Below are 17,636 nucleotides of genomic sequence, written 5' to 3'. Positions count from 1 at the left end.
TACATACATAAAAATCTTTTTTTTTTTTTCAGATTCTTTTCTCTTCTGTTGTTGCTATTGTTCAGTCACCAAGTCATGTCTGACTCTTTGTGACCCCACAGACTGTAGCACACCAGGCTTCCCTGTCTTTCACCATCTCCCAGAATTAGCTCAAACTCGTGTCCATTGAGTCATGATGCCATCCAACCATCTCATCTTTTCTCTTATAGGTTACTACAAAATTTCAAGTACAGTTCTCTATGGTGTATAGTAGGTCCTTGTTGGTTATCTATTATAGTAGTGTGTATATGTTAATTCCAAATGCCTAATTTATCCCCCTCCATTTGCCCACTGGTAATAATAAATTTGTTTTCTGTGTCTGTGGGTCTGTTTTATATATAAGTTCTTTTGTATTATCTTTTTTTTTTTGATTATGCATATAAGCAACATCTTATGATATTTGTCTTTCTCTGACAGGCTGACTTCACTTAGTATAAAACAAACTTACCTTGCAAATATGGCGTCATTTTAGAAAACAAGCATGTATATGGTACCGTGTGGTGATATAGTTCTGGCTTTTCTTTTTTTCTGCCTCTTTTGTTTCAGTATGACTTCTCCGTCTTGTCTCTGAAAACCTACCTCCATCTGTCTCCCAACACTATTGTCCTAGTTCCTCAGCTAATCTGCATTGAGAAAATAAAGCAGATAAGCACACACACTAAAAATTATAATATAAATAAGAATCAGCAAATCATATGGTTAAGAGAACCTATCCTGGCACAACGTTTACCACGTATGGCCAAATTAGTTGACCTCTCAATGTCTCAGTTTTCTCATCTGTAGAATGGGTACATAAGAAACCATACCTTCTTATGTTTCTGTGAGGATTAAATGAGAACTCTTAGAAAGGGCCAGGCACATTAAAAAACAGTAGATAAGTGTTTACTATTATTATTGTTGTTGTTCTTAATTAGCACTAAGATAAAGGCTAATCAAATGAGAGATGTTATTGTAGTGGATCTGCAGAAGTAGTTTGCTTTCTCAGAGACCTTTCAGTTTCATTTGGGGCCACATAAGAGTCCTAGGATTGAGATATTGCAGTGTAACCTCAGGAGACTGGCTGACTGCTTTCTCCTTCAGCTCATAGTATGATATCTGAATCTTCCTGTCGATCAAGGATCCTTTTTTATAAATTTATTTTTTATTGAAGTATAGTTGACTTACAACCTTATATTAGTTTCAAGTGTACAGCACAGTGATTCAATATTTTTAGAAGTTATACTCCATTAAAAGTTATTACAAAGTAATGTCTATAATTCCCTGTATTGTACAATATAAGCTTGTTGCTCATCTATTTTGTACATAGTAGTTTGCATCTTTTAATCCCATACCCCTAGCCTGCCCCTCCTTACTTCCCTCTCCTGACTGGTAATCACTAGTTTGTTTTCCATACCCATCAGTCTGTTTCTGTTTTGCTGTATATTCATTTTGTTTTATATTTTTAGATTCTAGCTACAAGTGATATCATACAATGTTTGTTTTTCTTTGTCCAACCCTCAAAGTCTATCCATGTTGTTACAAATGGCAAAATTTCATTCTTCTCTATGGCTGAGGAGTATTCCTTCGTATATTTATACCACATCTTCTTTATCCATTCATCTGTTGATGAACACTTGGGTTGCTTCCATATCTTGGCTATTGTAAATAATGCTTCCGTGAACACTGGGGTGCATGTATCTTTTCAAACTAGTGTTTTTATTTTTTGGCTATATACCCAAGAGTGGAATTGCTGGGTCATATGGTAGTTCTATTTTTAGTGTTTTGAAAAAACCCCATACTGTTTTTTTCACGGTGGCTGTACCAATTTACATTCCCAAGAGTGTACAAGGGTTCTTTTTTTCTCCGCAGCCTCACTAACATTTGTGATTTGTAGTCTTTTTTTTTTTTAAAGTTATTTGTTTATTTATTTTGGCTATGCTGGGTCTTTGTTGTTGCGAGGGCTATTTTTCCAGGTGTGGCAAGCAGGGGCTACTCTCTAGTTGCAGTGTGGGGCTTTTCTTGTTGCAGATGATGGGCTCTAGGGCTTGTGGGGGCCTCAGTCATTGTGGTTCTTGGATTCTAGAGCACAGGCTCATTAACTGTGGCATACTGGCTTAACTGCTCCACGGCATGTGGGATCTTCCCAGATCAGGGATTGAACCCGTGTCTACTACATTGTCAGGTGAATTCTTTACCAATGAGCCACCAGGGAAGCCTCTATTTGTGGTCTTTTTGACGGCAGCCATTATGACAGGTGTGAGGTGATATCTCATTGTGGTTTTGATTTCCCTGATGATTAACAATGTTGGGGATCTTTTCACCTGCCTGTTGGCCTGCTGAATGTCTTCTTTGAAAAAAATGTCTATTCAGGTCTTCTGCCCATTTTTAAATCAGATTATATATGTTTTGCTGTTGAGTTGTATGAACTGTTTACACATACATTGGATATAACTCCTTATCAGTTATATCATTTTGAAATATTTTTTTCTGTTCAATAGTCCTTTATATGGGGCTGAGCAATTTTGATGTAAAATACTAAGTGTGGGACAAATGTTACCACATCAGGTGCCAATGGAAACTGTGGTTTGAGGAGAGGGACTGATGTCTCTTATCCTGGTGAATGTTAACTGAGGGATGTACGCAGACATCTTATCATGGGCAGCCTTTGCCCTGGTCTTGACTTGTGATCCTAAGCTGTTTCTAGCCTCCAAATCTTCAGTCTCCATGTGCTATGTGCAAACCAGACCACAAACCACTTGGAGACAACATGGAGACAGCTGACACACCACCACACATTGGGGGGTCATTCCCGGGGGACTTCTAGCATGCTGCAGGGCACAAACCAACCCTTGGCTGCGGATGCTCATGGGAAGTTCCAGTATGATCTACATAAATCCCAATCAGGTATACTACCACCCTGCTGACAGCTGTTGCTGGGCAGACTCCGGCTCAGCCCACTTCCAGAAGTGCTTTACCAGCACCTGAGGGGCACTTGCTATTCAGGTGGGGAGGCAGGGCAGCAATGAGAGAGGCAGCAGGCTGACTGGGCCGAGTGCTGCCTCACTGGATCTGAGTGTCCCAAATAAGTCAGCTGTGGCTGGGCCCAGAAATGAGTGTGCGTGACCTGTACTTTGGGCAGCCTCGCTCTTCTCCCCACATACCCCATGTTCACATGCAGACAGTGTAACAATGAGGAGACTTCTTCCCAAACACTGACCCACTTCAGAAGTCAGGCTTGTGGTACTTTATGAATGTGGGTGGAATTTCAATCCTGTGTAGATAAGCCTGTCTTATTGAAAAACATGGTTTTTTTTTTAAGTAATTTTAAATTGAACACCAGAAACTATGTATTCATAAATAATGCTTTTGAAATAAAAGATAGTATTGCCACAAGCTGTTGGAGGATTCAGTGTAATCATATTAACTAAGAATCTGTCTACTATTATCTTGTTAGACACTTACATTAACATCTTCATGATTGCTCATATACATTAATATATATAATCTGTGAATTGTGTTTATGTATATGATTATATATCCACTCCCATCACTTCATGGTAAATAGATAGAGAAACAGTGGAAACTGTGGAAACTGTGGCAGACTTTATTTTTTTGGGGCTCCAAAATCACTGCTGATGGTGACTGCAGCCATGAAATTAAAAGATGCTTACTTCTGGGAAGAAAAGTTATGACCAATCTAGACAGCATATTAAAAAGCAGAGACATTACTTTGCCAACAAAGGTTCACCTAGTCAAGGCTATGGTTTTTTCCAGTAGTCATGTATGGATGTGGGAGTTGGATTATAAGGAAAACTGACTGCTGAAGAATTGATGCTTTCGAACAGTGGTGTTGGAGAAGACTGTTGAGAGTCCCTTGGACAGCAAGGAGATCCAACCAATCCATCCTAAAGAAAATCAGTCCTGAATAGTCACTGGAAGGACTGATGTTGAAGCTGGAACTCCAATACTTTGGCCATCTGATGCAAAGAGCTGACTCATTTGAAAAGACCCTGCTGCTGGGAAAGATTGAAGGCAAGAGGAGAAGGGGAGGACAGAGGATGAGATGGTTGGATGGCATCACTGACTCAGTGAACATAAGTTTGAATAAACTCTGGAAGTTGGTGATGGACAGGGAGGCCTGGCGTGTTGCAGTTCATGGGGTTGCAAAGAGTCGGACATGACTGAGCGACTGAACTGAACTGAACTGAACATGATTATGTATCATAACATGCATTTTGATTTCTCATCTTTCCCTTTATAAACATCCTTTCATTCATGCCTAGTACTAACTCCCAGATAAAGTGTGCTTTTAAGGATTAATGTTTAGTCATATCAAAAAGTTATAATCCTGAAATATTAGCTTATTAGAAAATAAAAGTTAGTGATTCTTTTTTTTTTTTTGTTAGTGATTCTTTACTTAGCCTTTGGCTTCATTTCAATCCTGGGTTAGTGTACTAACCAGTGTACTTCTAGCTGTGTTTGAAAAATTGTTAAAATTATATCACTTATTGATGATTACATTCGGTCATATATTACTGTCACAACTGTTAATCAAGAAACTTGATTTGCCTTCCTTAAGTCAGTTTAATTTTCTGGCAAGTCACTAAACTGTACTTTCCTAGACAGGAGTGTCTATCTTCCTTACTCCAATGCCTATCACATTGAAGAGCTTAATACACATTTCCCGAAGAAATATCCCCAAATTCTGCTTTTCAGTGTTAGTTTTGAGCTTGGGAATGATAGCCTTGGAAAAGTAAACTTAAAAGTCAGAACCCTTAAAATCTATGTGAAATATCCCAAAGTAAGTTTCCCATGTACTTCCCCCACAGGGCTTATCTTTCTTCATTTTTATGGTTTGCCTCTGGATGCCCCAAAGAAGCTACCATAACTGTACATGCCTATTTTCACCCTTTCATCAAATTTTTGCTAAGTTGATGAAGAGTCCTCTCCTCCCTTAGTAGCAACTGTGGTACATTTTGGAATTTCCAAAAGCCATCAAACTCCCATGGTATGCCTGAGACAGGTATCCCCGAGAATGAAATTAGCAATCCTCAGCTGCAACCACTAGTGTACTGCAAACCCTGACAAGGCAGGACAGGAAGAGATGGATGGCGACTGGATTCCAGTCCATCCCTTCGGGCGTGAGTGAGAATGCTCTAATAACAGTGTGCACTCAGTCGTGTCCGACTCTGCAACCCCAGGGACTTTGGCCTGCCAGGTTCCTCTGCCCATGGAATTTTCCAGGCAAGAATACTGGAGTAGGTTGCTACTTCCTCCTTCAGGGGATCTTCCCGAGCCAGGGATCAAAGTCACATCTTTTGGCAGGTGGATTCTTTACCACTATTGCCACCACAATTGCCACCTCTGAAGCCTAGAGAATACTCGACTACAAGGAATAGAATGGGTCTGTTCAAGGCCACAGTGGACAGTGCATGCTCTTCCGTCATTTTGCTACATGATCCAAACTTCTAGTAGTAGACTCAGTAGCAAATATGCAGAACATCCCAGTGATGGGTGCACATGACCCTGACAAAACAGGTACATTTAAAGATCTTGTTATTTTTTCTCCCTAAGAGGTTGTTTCACATGACATGCTAATAAAATTGATATCAACAGTTTGGGACAATCATGGGTGAATAAGGGAAAAATTTATCAAATGGATTGAATGCATGAAAATTTGATTTTTGCAGTTGCTGAAAATTAGCTTCAGAGAGAAAGATCCTCTACTGAGCACATTACTATTAGGCTCTAAGGGACATTGTCTATTCATATACTTACTAAAGCTCTTGTCTGCTGAATTTAAATAACAAACACCAAAAAATAATAGGAAACTTTTCAACAGGTAAACTATTTTAACTATTTTATCTGTTTGCAGCACTTTTACATTCATAATGTAACACAAACATATTCCTCTCTCTCTTCTCCTCTCTCTCACACAAATATGAAGCAGAAAAAGCAACAATAACATGTATAATTTTTGCTGGATTATGCTCTAATTTAGATGACTGAATTGTCCACAATTTAATGATTACAAAGTACCCAAAATACTGCTAAAGTCAAATCTTTAAGTTTTCCCCCCACATCTATCTTCCATGGTGGTCTAACTAGATACTTGCCCACTGTGATTGTTGACAGGAGGTTCTTACATTTTTGGAGAAACCACAGTTACTAGTTTTAGTAGGAATTCTCTTTCCTCATCAGCAAGCCTAGGCAAGTTTCCACAGACTGTATTTTTTCCTGTTTGTTCCCACCCAGAAATCCTTTAAGGGAATAGGAAAAATTCAGGAGTTCCCTTTGCAAATTGTAAGTAATCAATCAAAACTCCTTTAAAAATTCTGATTAGCACAGGCGTAAGTAGTATAAAAAGTAGACTGGTGGAAACTGAAAATGGAAAGGAATTGAGTTTTCTTCTCATTCTTTAGCACAAAATTCTGGGTTTACAACTTTTAAAATTCTATCATGAAAGATAACCATTTTACAAAAAGTTGAAAATAATGCAAATATTAATTTGTGATCCCAAGGGTTCATTCTATAACCTTTTTTTCTTTGGATTGAAAAATACAAGTTTTAGGGAATTCTTTGGCAATCCAGTGGTTAGGGCTTGGCACTCTCTGTGCCAGTGCCCCAGGTTTGATCCTGGGTCAGGGATATAAGATACCACAAGCCAGGCTGTGTGGCTAAAAAAAAAAAAGAAAATACAATTTTTAAAATCATGTCCAATTAAAAAACACCAATAGTCATAAGATAAAAGAATAGGAACACAGGATATGCACTCAACTGAAATATTTTGAAAAAGACAGTTGACAGTTGTTGAAAGTGAAAGTCTCTCAGTCCTGTCCACTCTGTGACCCCCAAGGACTGTATAGTCCGCGGAATTCTCCAGGCCAGAACACTGGAGTGGCTAGCCGTTCCCTTCTTCAGGGGGTCTTTCCAACTCAGGAATTGAACACAGGTCTCCCAACATTGCAGGCAGATTCTTTATGAGCTAAGCTACTAGGGAAGCCCTACTGACAACTATCGCTTCACAGCAAATATTTCGATCTCATCAGCAAGCTATAAAAATGAAGAGTTCATTATCTTTTTAAAAAGTCATAGTCAAACCAGCACAATTGTCAGGCACATGGATGCTAGAGTCAAAGTTTCTGGTTCCAAAGCTTAACTTTGCTACAGAACCCTTCCCATAATCTTGGACAGGTCGCCATAGTTTCCTTATCTGTCAAATGACAATACTCGTTGTACCTAGTTTGCCATGGTTTGCTGAGTTAATAACAGGAAATACTGAGGAAAAATCCTAGAATATAATATGTAATATTATAGGATATCCTAGGGAAAATCTAATAGGAAAAATTCTAGAATTCTAGGAAAAATCCAGAATATAATACATAATAAATAGTAGTATATGATGGGCTTATATGTCATTGTTATTATTCTTCAGTTTCTATTATTTTTAAAATAAATATTGACCCACAATGAAGAATAATTGTATTACTAGTTTCTGAATGTTTCATTAAATAATAATGAATGATAAATTTCTTTTTCAATTTGGAAACCAAATTTAGTAACTCTTTTAGACTATTATTATAAGCTATATTTCAGGATTAAAACCCTTCCCCACAAGGGAGGATACACGTTTCTGTGTTTTGTACTATCATTTGAAAAGAGGATGCTATTGCACCAGGAGGTGGAAATGTTGCGCTCAGAAAGTCCATTCTCGATGACTGCAAATGTTACCAGTGGGAAGAAATTCTAGTGTATCTAATTTCATCACTGATAAATCTGAGTCACAACAGGCCTGCATTGTGACTAAGTCTAGGAATCTTACATGCAAAATATTTTTGCTTAATTTTTATGGTCTACAACTTGAGAACCATTATTCTATCATTTAGGATTGATAAAGCAGCCAGTTTCCTGCCCTAGACATTTTGTCAGATAAAATCAGGTTTTATAAGATTTCATCTTAGTTTATGACAAAAAACTGGTTTTCTTTTAACCTATGTCATGATTATAATCTCTCTGTGCATGAAAGAGGGAAGATTCTCACTAGATCACCTGTGGTAAGATTTGTGACTAGTTTCTCACGCAAAATATTTAAGTTTTGAAATTATTTCCTCTTTCCTCCAGGAGAGTATAAATAAACTTTTCCTGTTTGACTGTTTGGTTTTCTTCAAAATATGTTAGATCATAATTATCACAGCCATATTCTCTATTTCAAGTAGAGAAGAGGCTGCCAATCACTTAGCAGGACTTTTTGTTCAGATTTCCAGATAAGGCACAATATTGGCTTTAAAAATAAAAAAGGGCAGGCTGTTTCCCACAGAGTCCACCGGTGTTCATAGGATGAGAAACTGGCCCCCGTGTTGTCTGATAAAAAAGGAATTCCCAGCATGGAGCTATTTTTAGTGCATCTGATGGAACATCAGTGCCCATCCATATTTCCTTAACATGTTGTGCTATATTCTCCCTGCTAGCATTCCAGGGTTCATTTATTACCCAAAGTAACAGGGAGAAGTCACTTAAGAGTCTTCTCTCACAGGGAGAAATGAAAAGCTGTTATTATTTTACTAACACATGTTTCTCTTTCTGCAGCCAATACAGAGCAGTATTTGTACCTCTACTAAAAATGATCACACACATTGAGAGAGATGGATAATCCCTTCCAGAATATTTAATTTGTTTTGTGACTGTAACATCAGTATGTTTAAATTACATGTTTATTTCTGTCTACATTTTGGATGAGTTCCTAGTGACTAAAAATAGAAGTTTGTGTTTACTTTGCTGCCTTGATTTCTTGACTAACAGTTAGTTGTTGACTTCTTTATACAATGAGATCTTGGATAAAAACAATATGCCCTCTCTCTCTTAAATAGAACACAAAAACAAGTAAAGAAAGAAATATTTTATAAAATATATTAAGCAAAACTTTGGCCAAAATATAATCTGATTGCCCATACATTAGAAAGATTATATAATAATCATTGTTCTTGAATATTATTTTTAATATTTCTCCCCCTTCCCAAATACACAATTTGACTTAATAATAGTTAATCATTTGACCAAAACTAGATTTCTTGCTCATGTACAGACATATAGCAAATTTACAGGTTAATAATATAGATGGAAAGAAACAATTCTGGATAATCTCCCTTTGACTAAAACAACTTTTATCACAGCTCAATATCCCTCTTATTTTACATAGTTTCTAAGATTTTATTAAAGTTATTTGTCAGAAAGAAAATCTAGATTATAGGTAAGAGTAGTTGAACGTATATATAGAATAGGATTGAATTGAATAGAATAGAATAAATGTTGGAGAGGTGCAGGCTTATGTATGCTTGTGTGTGTATGTGTGTGTGTGTGTGTGTGTGTGTGTATGAGATACCATATAGGATCACATAATAAAACACCGTTCTTTTTTTCTTTTGCAAGTCAATTTTTATTTTGTTTGTTTTGCTAATGGATAACTGGAGGTATCATATTACCATGATATTCAGCATTTTGATTCATTTAAAAACATTATATTATGGTTTGTGCTGCTGTGTTGAATTGCTCAGTTGAGTCTGAGTCTTTTGCGACCCCATGAACTGTAGCCTGCCAAGCTCCTCTGTGGGGATTCTCCAGGCAAGAATACTGGAGTGGGTTGCCATGCCCTGCTCTCCTCCAGGGGCCAAACCAGGGATCAAACCCTAGGTCTCCCTCATTGCAGGCAGATTTTTTACTGTCTGAGCCACCAAGGAAGCCCAAGAATACTGGAGTGGGTATCCCATCCTTTCTCTGGGGGATCCTCCCAACCCAGGAGTTGAACTGGGATCTCCTGGGCTTCCTTGATAGCTCAGTTGGTAAAGAATCTGCCTGCAATGCAGGAGACCCTGGTTCAATTCCTGGGTTGGGAAGATCCACTGGAGAAGGGATCGCTACCCACTCCAGTATTCCTGGGCTTCCCTGGTGACTCAGCTGGTAAAGCATCTGCCTGTAATGTGGGAGACCTGGGTTCAACCCCTGGTTTGGGCAGATCCCCTGGAGAAGGGAACTGGCTACCCACTCCAGTATTCTGCTCTGGAGAATTCCATGAACCGTATAGTCCATGGAGTCACAAAGAGTCTGACACAACTGAACCACTTTCACTTCATTTTCTCCCGCATTGCAGGATTCTTTACCAGCTGAGCTACCAGGGAAGCCCATGGAAAATTTTAAACACATACAAAACAGAAAAAGTAGTAAAATAACTCATCATATTCTCCTTAGTTATTTACTACTACTTATTAACCCATGAACTTCCCTCCCGAGAAATCTGTATGCAGGTCAAGAAGCAACAGTTAGAACTGGACATGGAACAACAGACTGGTTCCAAATAGGAAAAGGAATACGTCAAGGATGTCTATTGTCACCCTGCTTATTTAACTTATATGCAGAGTACATCATGAGAAACGCTGGGCTGGATGAAGCACAAGCTGGAATCAAGATTATTGGGAGGAATATCAATAACCTCAGATATGCAGATGACACCACCGGAAGGCAGAAAGGTGAAGAAGAACTAAAGAGTCTCTTGATGAAAGTGAAAGAGGAGAGTGAAAAAGTTGGCTTAGAACTCAACATTCAGAAAACTCAGATTGTGGCATCTGGTCTCATGACAAATAGATGGGGAAACAATGGAAACAGTGACAGACTTCATTTTCTTGGGCTCCAAAGCCATGAAATTAAAAGGCACTTGCTCCTTGGAAGAAAAGCTATGACCAACATAGACAGCATATTAAAAAGCAGAGACATTACTTTACCAACAAAGGTCCACCTAGTCAAAGCTATGGTTTTTACAGTAGTCATGTATGGATGTGAGAGTTGGACTATAAAGAAAGCTGAGCACTGAAGAACTGATGCTTTTGAACTGTGGTGTTGGAGAAGACTCTTGAGAGTCCCTTGGACTGCAGGGAGATCCAACCAGTCCACCCTAAAAGAAATCAGTCCTGAATATTCATTGGAAGGACTAATGCTGAGGCTGAAACTCCAATACTTTGGCCACCTGATGCGAGGAACTGACTCATTGGAAAAGACCCTGATGCTGGGAAAGACTGAAGGAAAGGAGGAGAAGTGGTTGACAGGAGATGAGACGGTTGGATGGCATCACCGACTCAATGGACATGAGTTTGAGTAGCCTCTGGGAGTTGGTGATGGACAGGGAGGCCTGGCGTGTTGCAGTCCATGGGGTCGCAGAGAGTTGGAAACGACTGAGAGACTGAACTGAACTGAACTGACTGAACCCATGACCCATTATTATTTATCTATACCCATTTCCAGTTTTCCCCATCCAATTATCTGGTGCAACTAAGACACTTTTGTAAAATTAGGAATTTGAAGGGTGAATATCATATAATGCTACACCCACTGAGTTGCCAAAAAGTCTACTAAAATCTATAGATTTGAGGTTTAAAGTTGGAAATTTTCAGTTGCATGTTTCTCATTCTAAAACAGTTGACCACCTGGTTTTTAAAAAGAAGAGTTTCAAAATATTGCAAAAGTGCAATGATTCATAAAACAAAATCTAGACAAAGTAGAAGTAAATTTAAAAAATTAAAATACAAGTTTATTTTAAAAGCACACATGTTTTACATTAAGGGGAAGGTGTAACTTGGTCAACCATCTTTTTTTCTCAGATATTCAGGGTACATTTTTATCACATTGTGCCAACATTCAAATGTCAGTGGTTAATTACTGTAAAAAGAGAATCTTATTCAAATGACTAATAAGGAAGTAAAAATTCTATTCTTTTCCTAGAGTCCTGGGGACACAAATTCTATTTTATGGCTTCAGTATCATTGCTAGGAAGACTTTTAGGTGTTCTTTTAGGGTTCTTTCTTGAATTCTTCACAGGAATTAAACTTTTTTTTTTCTGACAGAAATGTTACCTAAGACAAAATCACTTTTCAATTGTTATGACTCCTTAAAACATGTTTCGTCTCTTTTGTTGACAATATCCTTCCCAATTCTACCCCAGCATCTGTGAGTATCAAACATCTCTGTTTTGATTCAGACATACAGTATTACCATTTTCATATTAAAAGGAACATATTTGATTCCCCACAAGAATGGACCTCTCCTGGGGATATACTGACGCTTTGTCAGATGTGTTAATCCCAAGGAGGATGTCAAGAGGGACACACTTGCCTCTGAGTCCCTGCTGAGGGTTAGAAAAACATCCTGGCCTGTTCCTTTGTAGCTTATTAGTTTCCTGAGCTAAGTTAGGGATTAGGACGAGAGGTGTGGCTGGAATCCCTTCCTGAAGATTGTGATTCTGAGACTCAGAGGACTCAAGACCCAAGTTTCCCACAGCAGAGCCAGAAAAATAAATAAATAATAACTAGACCTGTACCTCTGACATTTAGCCACTCCTGTAGTATTGTATCTCGGGCTTGATATATTTTGTTTTCCTAGTTTAGGCTGTAAACTACTTATAGCTAAGAGCAAATATTTTGTTCCCACTAAATACATACATATTTTCTGAACTCTACAGATAATAAGAATAATAACCATATCCTCAAAGTCCACTGAGGCGGTATGGGCCTTCTTCTTGTGACAATCTGTAGAGCAAGGTGTTCTTATACCATAATTCAAAAGAGACTATGAAGGGATAAATCTCTGGATTTTGTCAGAAGGAGGATTTGTGCTCAAGATTTCATTAACCAAACTATTTTTGTTGACATGTTTCTTATTATAGCAGAATTAAGAAGGAAGGGCTTCAAGCTGACCAGGAGTTTACCTGTTCAGGTCAACAAAGAAATAGGTGCCTATAATGTGCTACACCAGACAGCAGATGCTGGTGGGCTTAGAAATGTAATCTAGTCTTTTATTTCTCATTTTTTTCTCTATAGCTAGACCTCATCTAATTACAAAAATAAAACATCACACCCTGAGGGAAAGTATTTCTGGGGCTACGAAATTCAAAAACTGTGTCCAGACTTCATACCTACCAGTTGTGTGGTCAGAATCTTAGCTTCCATAAATGAGCCTGGTTCTGTATGCATGTATGGCAGAGTGTAACAAGAGTTATAGTGATATATACAAGGTACACAAAGGGGCTGAGACACACATGGTGACTTCTCTTATTTTCAAGCAGCAAGCATGGCTGAACCCCGAATCCACTTCCAAGATGGAAGGAACTCAAATTCTCTGTACATCTTTTTATTTTATTTTTTAAAATATATCTGATTTACTCACGTATTTGGCTTCACCATCTCTTAGTTGCTGCATGCAGGATCTTTAGTTGCAGCATGCAAACTCTCAGTTGTGGCATGTAGGATCTAGTTCCCTGACCAAGGATGGAACCCAGGCCCCCTGCAATGAGTAGGTAGGGTCTTAGCCACTAGACCACCAGGGAAGTCCTTCTCTGCACATCTTAAAGACCTCAAGAAGTCATTCCTTTTGAACGATATAGTCCACACTCCGAGCAGAAGTAAATATTGAATAAAATAAACCAGAGTAGTAGTTAGCATAGAAATTCTGAAAAGATTACTTGGTATTATTATACTTAAGAGCACGATTTATCCTAGGCAGAATTAAGAAATTACTTTGGTTTGTTTTCTTCACCTTCCCATTTCCTTTTTGGGTTTCTTTCACAATTCACATCCTAATTTCTCAGAAGCTTCTTTCTCTATCCTAACACTGTTAAGTCGATGATTCTAGCAGGATGTAATGCTTTTCTGAGGTGTTGGCTTATATTTGTTAAACCTCTATTAGCTGAATAGCTGCTCTCCATTTTAATAGGGAGTCTCTAGAACACACATTTGCGGGTTCTGGGAATTAGGAAGTGGACATCTTTGTCTGAGGAGGGACGTGTCATTATTTGGCATGTCATTTCCTGATGAAACATAGGTTTACTATGATCATTGTTACCTTTTTCTCTTTACCTATTCAATTATTCCCTCCCCCAAATTTTCCTTTTGCCTTTTGTCCAAATTCTACACTCCTTTGTTCATAAATTCATTCCTCAGGGGGTTATCAAGCATCTACTAATCTACCAAAAGCCAGGCCTTGAATTCTGTGTAGGAAATACAGAGTTGAACATAGAATAGTCCCTATCTTTTGAGAACTTACAGAGGATGGGGGATTGTGGTAGAGACAGTAAAGTTCACTGTGTTATTTTCTCAAGGTTTCCAGTCACTGTATACGTCAGGAAATGCGGGCAGTGGTGAAATGTGTCACTTCTGGATTGTGGTAACTTGTGGGTAACTTGTGCCATTGGGTACAACTACAAGATGGTAGACTTCCGGTCTGAGTTCCTGAGAGACTGTGTAAAAGAGCTTCCTGAAAATTTGTATGGGACATGAAATGTAGGAGAAGCAAGATTTTTGCTGTGTTGAACTAATGAGATTTGAGAGGTTTTTTTTTTGTAATTATCAGATACAGCCTGTTCTACTCTAACTAATACAGAAAAAGGTTTATGTAGTCCTCTATGGTGTAGTGCAACAGTATAGCTAATAGTTGGAAGTAGAAAACTAAGAAGCACAGAGGGAACATTTGAGGTGGTTCTTAAAGGGGAAAAGAAAGCCTGACATGGATAAGGTGTGAAAACAAGCGTTGCCTCCACAGAACAAAGAGCACACACGAAGGCTTGGGAGTCTGAGAAAGAGTCCAGTCTATAGAGAAGGGTCACAATCTCTGCGGGAGTGAGATGGAGACCAACGGCTAGGACTGGTGGGTGGAGGGACTTATATGGCATTCTAAAGAATTTTGCTTTCATTTTATAAGCTAGAGGTTCTCTAAAAGCTTTTTTAAATTTTAAAAAATTCTTATTGCAGTATGGTTGTGTTAGTTTCTTCTATATAGCAAAGTGAATCAGCTGTATGTCATATATCCACTTCTTGCCACCACAGAGGAGAATCCCATGTGTTACACAGTAGGTTCTCATTAGCTATCTCTTTTATACATTGTAGTGTATATATGTCAATCCCAATTTCCCCGTCTGTACAGAATGTGTCTGTACATTTGTTCTCTACTTTTTAATAATTGTGTCCCTTTATTTCCCCTTAAAATAATTCTACAAGTACATTATATAAAGTTGGAAAGACAGAAAATCAAATGAAAAAATTATAATATTTATACTGTCACACTGGGCAAGAACCATTAATGCCACTTTTGTTCTTTCTTCCTTCAAATATATATGTGTGTATGTGTATATACATACATACACTTGGACACACACACACACATATATGTGTTTGATTTTTTTCCTTAAAAATCGGGATCATGTTATATAGGCACTATTTTGTTTTTTAACCTTTCCAACTAAAATTCTCAAAAAACTCTCTCAGTTTGGGCTGATTAAGTTTCAGTGACAAAAGGATATAATTTATTTAGCTATTTGGCATATAGGAGAAATCCACTGTTATAGAAGCTCTCATTTTAAGTAGCATATAAAAATTAGTTTTATTGGGGAACAGTTTGTATTGAATGAGATTTACCTATTTTAAGTGCACATTTGAGGAGTTTTGACAAATGTATGCAGTTGTGTGACTACCAGCACAATCAGGATACAGAACATTTTTATCACCACCCCAAAGTGCCCTTGTGCCCCTCTGCACCACTATTTCCTATGTCTTTCCATGAAACAGTTAAAGCATTTCTTTTCCAACCTGTAGGTACATGGGCCTCTTGCACCTGCATTTACAAGTGTTCTGGGGAGTGAATGCCTGACTCAGTGAAGTGCTTAATGTGGCACCCAGATATTTAATTCTGTGAGTGCCATGTAAATTACATATTTTAAAACTTTTATACATTTTCCACAAGTGATGAACCTACATTTATGCCTCATGACCACCCAAAGTCTACACCTTATCATAGGGTTCATTCTTGGTGTTGTACATTCTTAGGAGCCTATATGCTTTCTAATTTGATGAAACTCTGTCAAGACATTTTTGTTAATGCAGAAACAGATAACTACAAAAGCACTATTTCATTTACTTAGACCTTTCTTCCTGTTTTTTTTTTCTGTTTCCAAATTTACTGATAACTATCTTCTCTTTAAGTTTCTCAAAATGGCATCCAAAATATGTCATTCTTTAGGCCCATTCTCATTCCGCAAATTTCTCCTCTCAACCCTTTGCTTACTCTTTTTTTTTCTTTTTGCAACTTACTGCATTGAATACTTAAGTCGTAATGTTTCATTTTAAAAAACAAAACCATTCATAATTATATGTTTACTTTTGTTATTAATTTCTCATTTCATTTTGTATTACAGTGAAAGAATATGTTTTTCATATTTTCTTGTTTGGAAGGATTATCGATAGTTTCATTGTGGCCTTATATAAAATTAATGTTTGAAAATGCTCAAATGAAACTAGAAAAGGAAAAGAATTCTAAATCTTTGTAAGATATAATCCATAGCAATAGCTTTCCTTTTATTAATAGAATCAAATAAGTTAACATTTTTGTATTAAATTAAATGTTAATTTAAACTCATTTTGCTTTTAAAACTCCATTTTATATTTTCTTAAACTTCCTTGAAACAAAATACATATAGAAAAGTGTATAAATAGTAAGTAAAAGTTTCAATAATTAACACAAGTAGAACACAGCAATGTAACCTCTATCTAGGTCAAGAAATGGCTCCCTGTGCCTTTTCTATCTATGTGATTTGTCAGACCCTGGAAGATGTATGGACTTATTGTTCCTAAACCACTGTTCAACATGGAAATGCTCAAGCCCCTCCCAGGAGATACTAATCTCAATCGGTAGTACATCTGAAATCTGGGAAGTTCTGGGGCAGAATTCAGGAACAGATGTTTTTCTTCCTGAATTTTCACTGTTCTGATTTATCTCCATATTCAAACCTTCACCAAATGATGCATATTTTCTGAAAGCTGTGTTTCTTCAAATAATTTATGCTACTACACCTTTAGATTGAGAGCTTATTACTTCTTGGCTATACTAGAATGCAAACTCCTCACACCATCTCCAAAGTTACCTTCCAAAAAAAAAAAAGAAAAGTCAAGTCCAGTTAATCCCCTCTTGAGTATTTAATGCCAACCATTGCCTAAAGAATAAAGTTTAAGTTTCTCAAAGTGGTATCCAAAACATGTCATATTTGGGCCTATTCTGAATCCACAAATTTCTCCTCAGTTCTTTACTTACTCATCATTCCTCAAATACAACTTTTTCAAGTTCCTCAAAGTGGTACTCTATGCTTATCAATATTTGGGCCCATGTTCTTTCTACTCATTTCTCTTTTCACCCTTTATTATAAACCAAATAATACAACTTGTTCTTCCTCAACAGCAACTCAACTTATTCATCATTCCACCTGGAATGCCTTTTCCCGCTCTTCCTTTCTTATTTCAATTCCTTTCATGAAAAACTCCCCACTCAACACCATCTTTCCCATTCCCCAGTGAGAATCAGAATTCCACTTTCACCTAAGTTTTCACTCTTAGACTTTAACGAGTATTCAACATGACCCCTGCCTCTTCCTATAACTGAGGCCACTAGTTGTTACTTGCAGTCCAACTCCATTTACATTTCTAAAACTTACCTTAAATTTGTTGAGGGTCTGAGTGCCAAGGTCATTCTTATTGTCATCCAAAATTACTTTGTGACTCAGTATTGGAAATGAGGTTGTGGTCTCCTTCTGGGAA

The sequence above is a fragment of the Cervus canadensis genome, chromosome 9 (genome assembly GCF_019320065.1).
Source record: "Cervus canadensis isolate Bull #8, Minnesota chromosome 9, ASM1932006v1, whole genome shotgun sequence".
NCBI lineage: Eukaryota > Metazoa > Chordata > Mammalia > Artiodactyla > Cervidae > Cervus > Cervus canadensis.
This window is presented reverse-complemented; position numbering follows the sequence as displayed.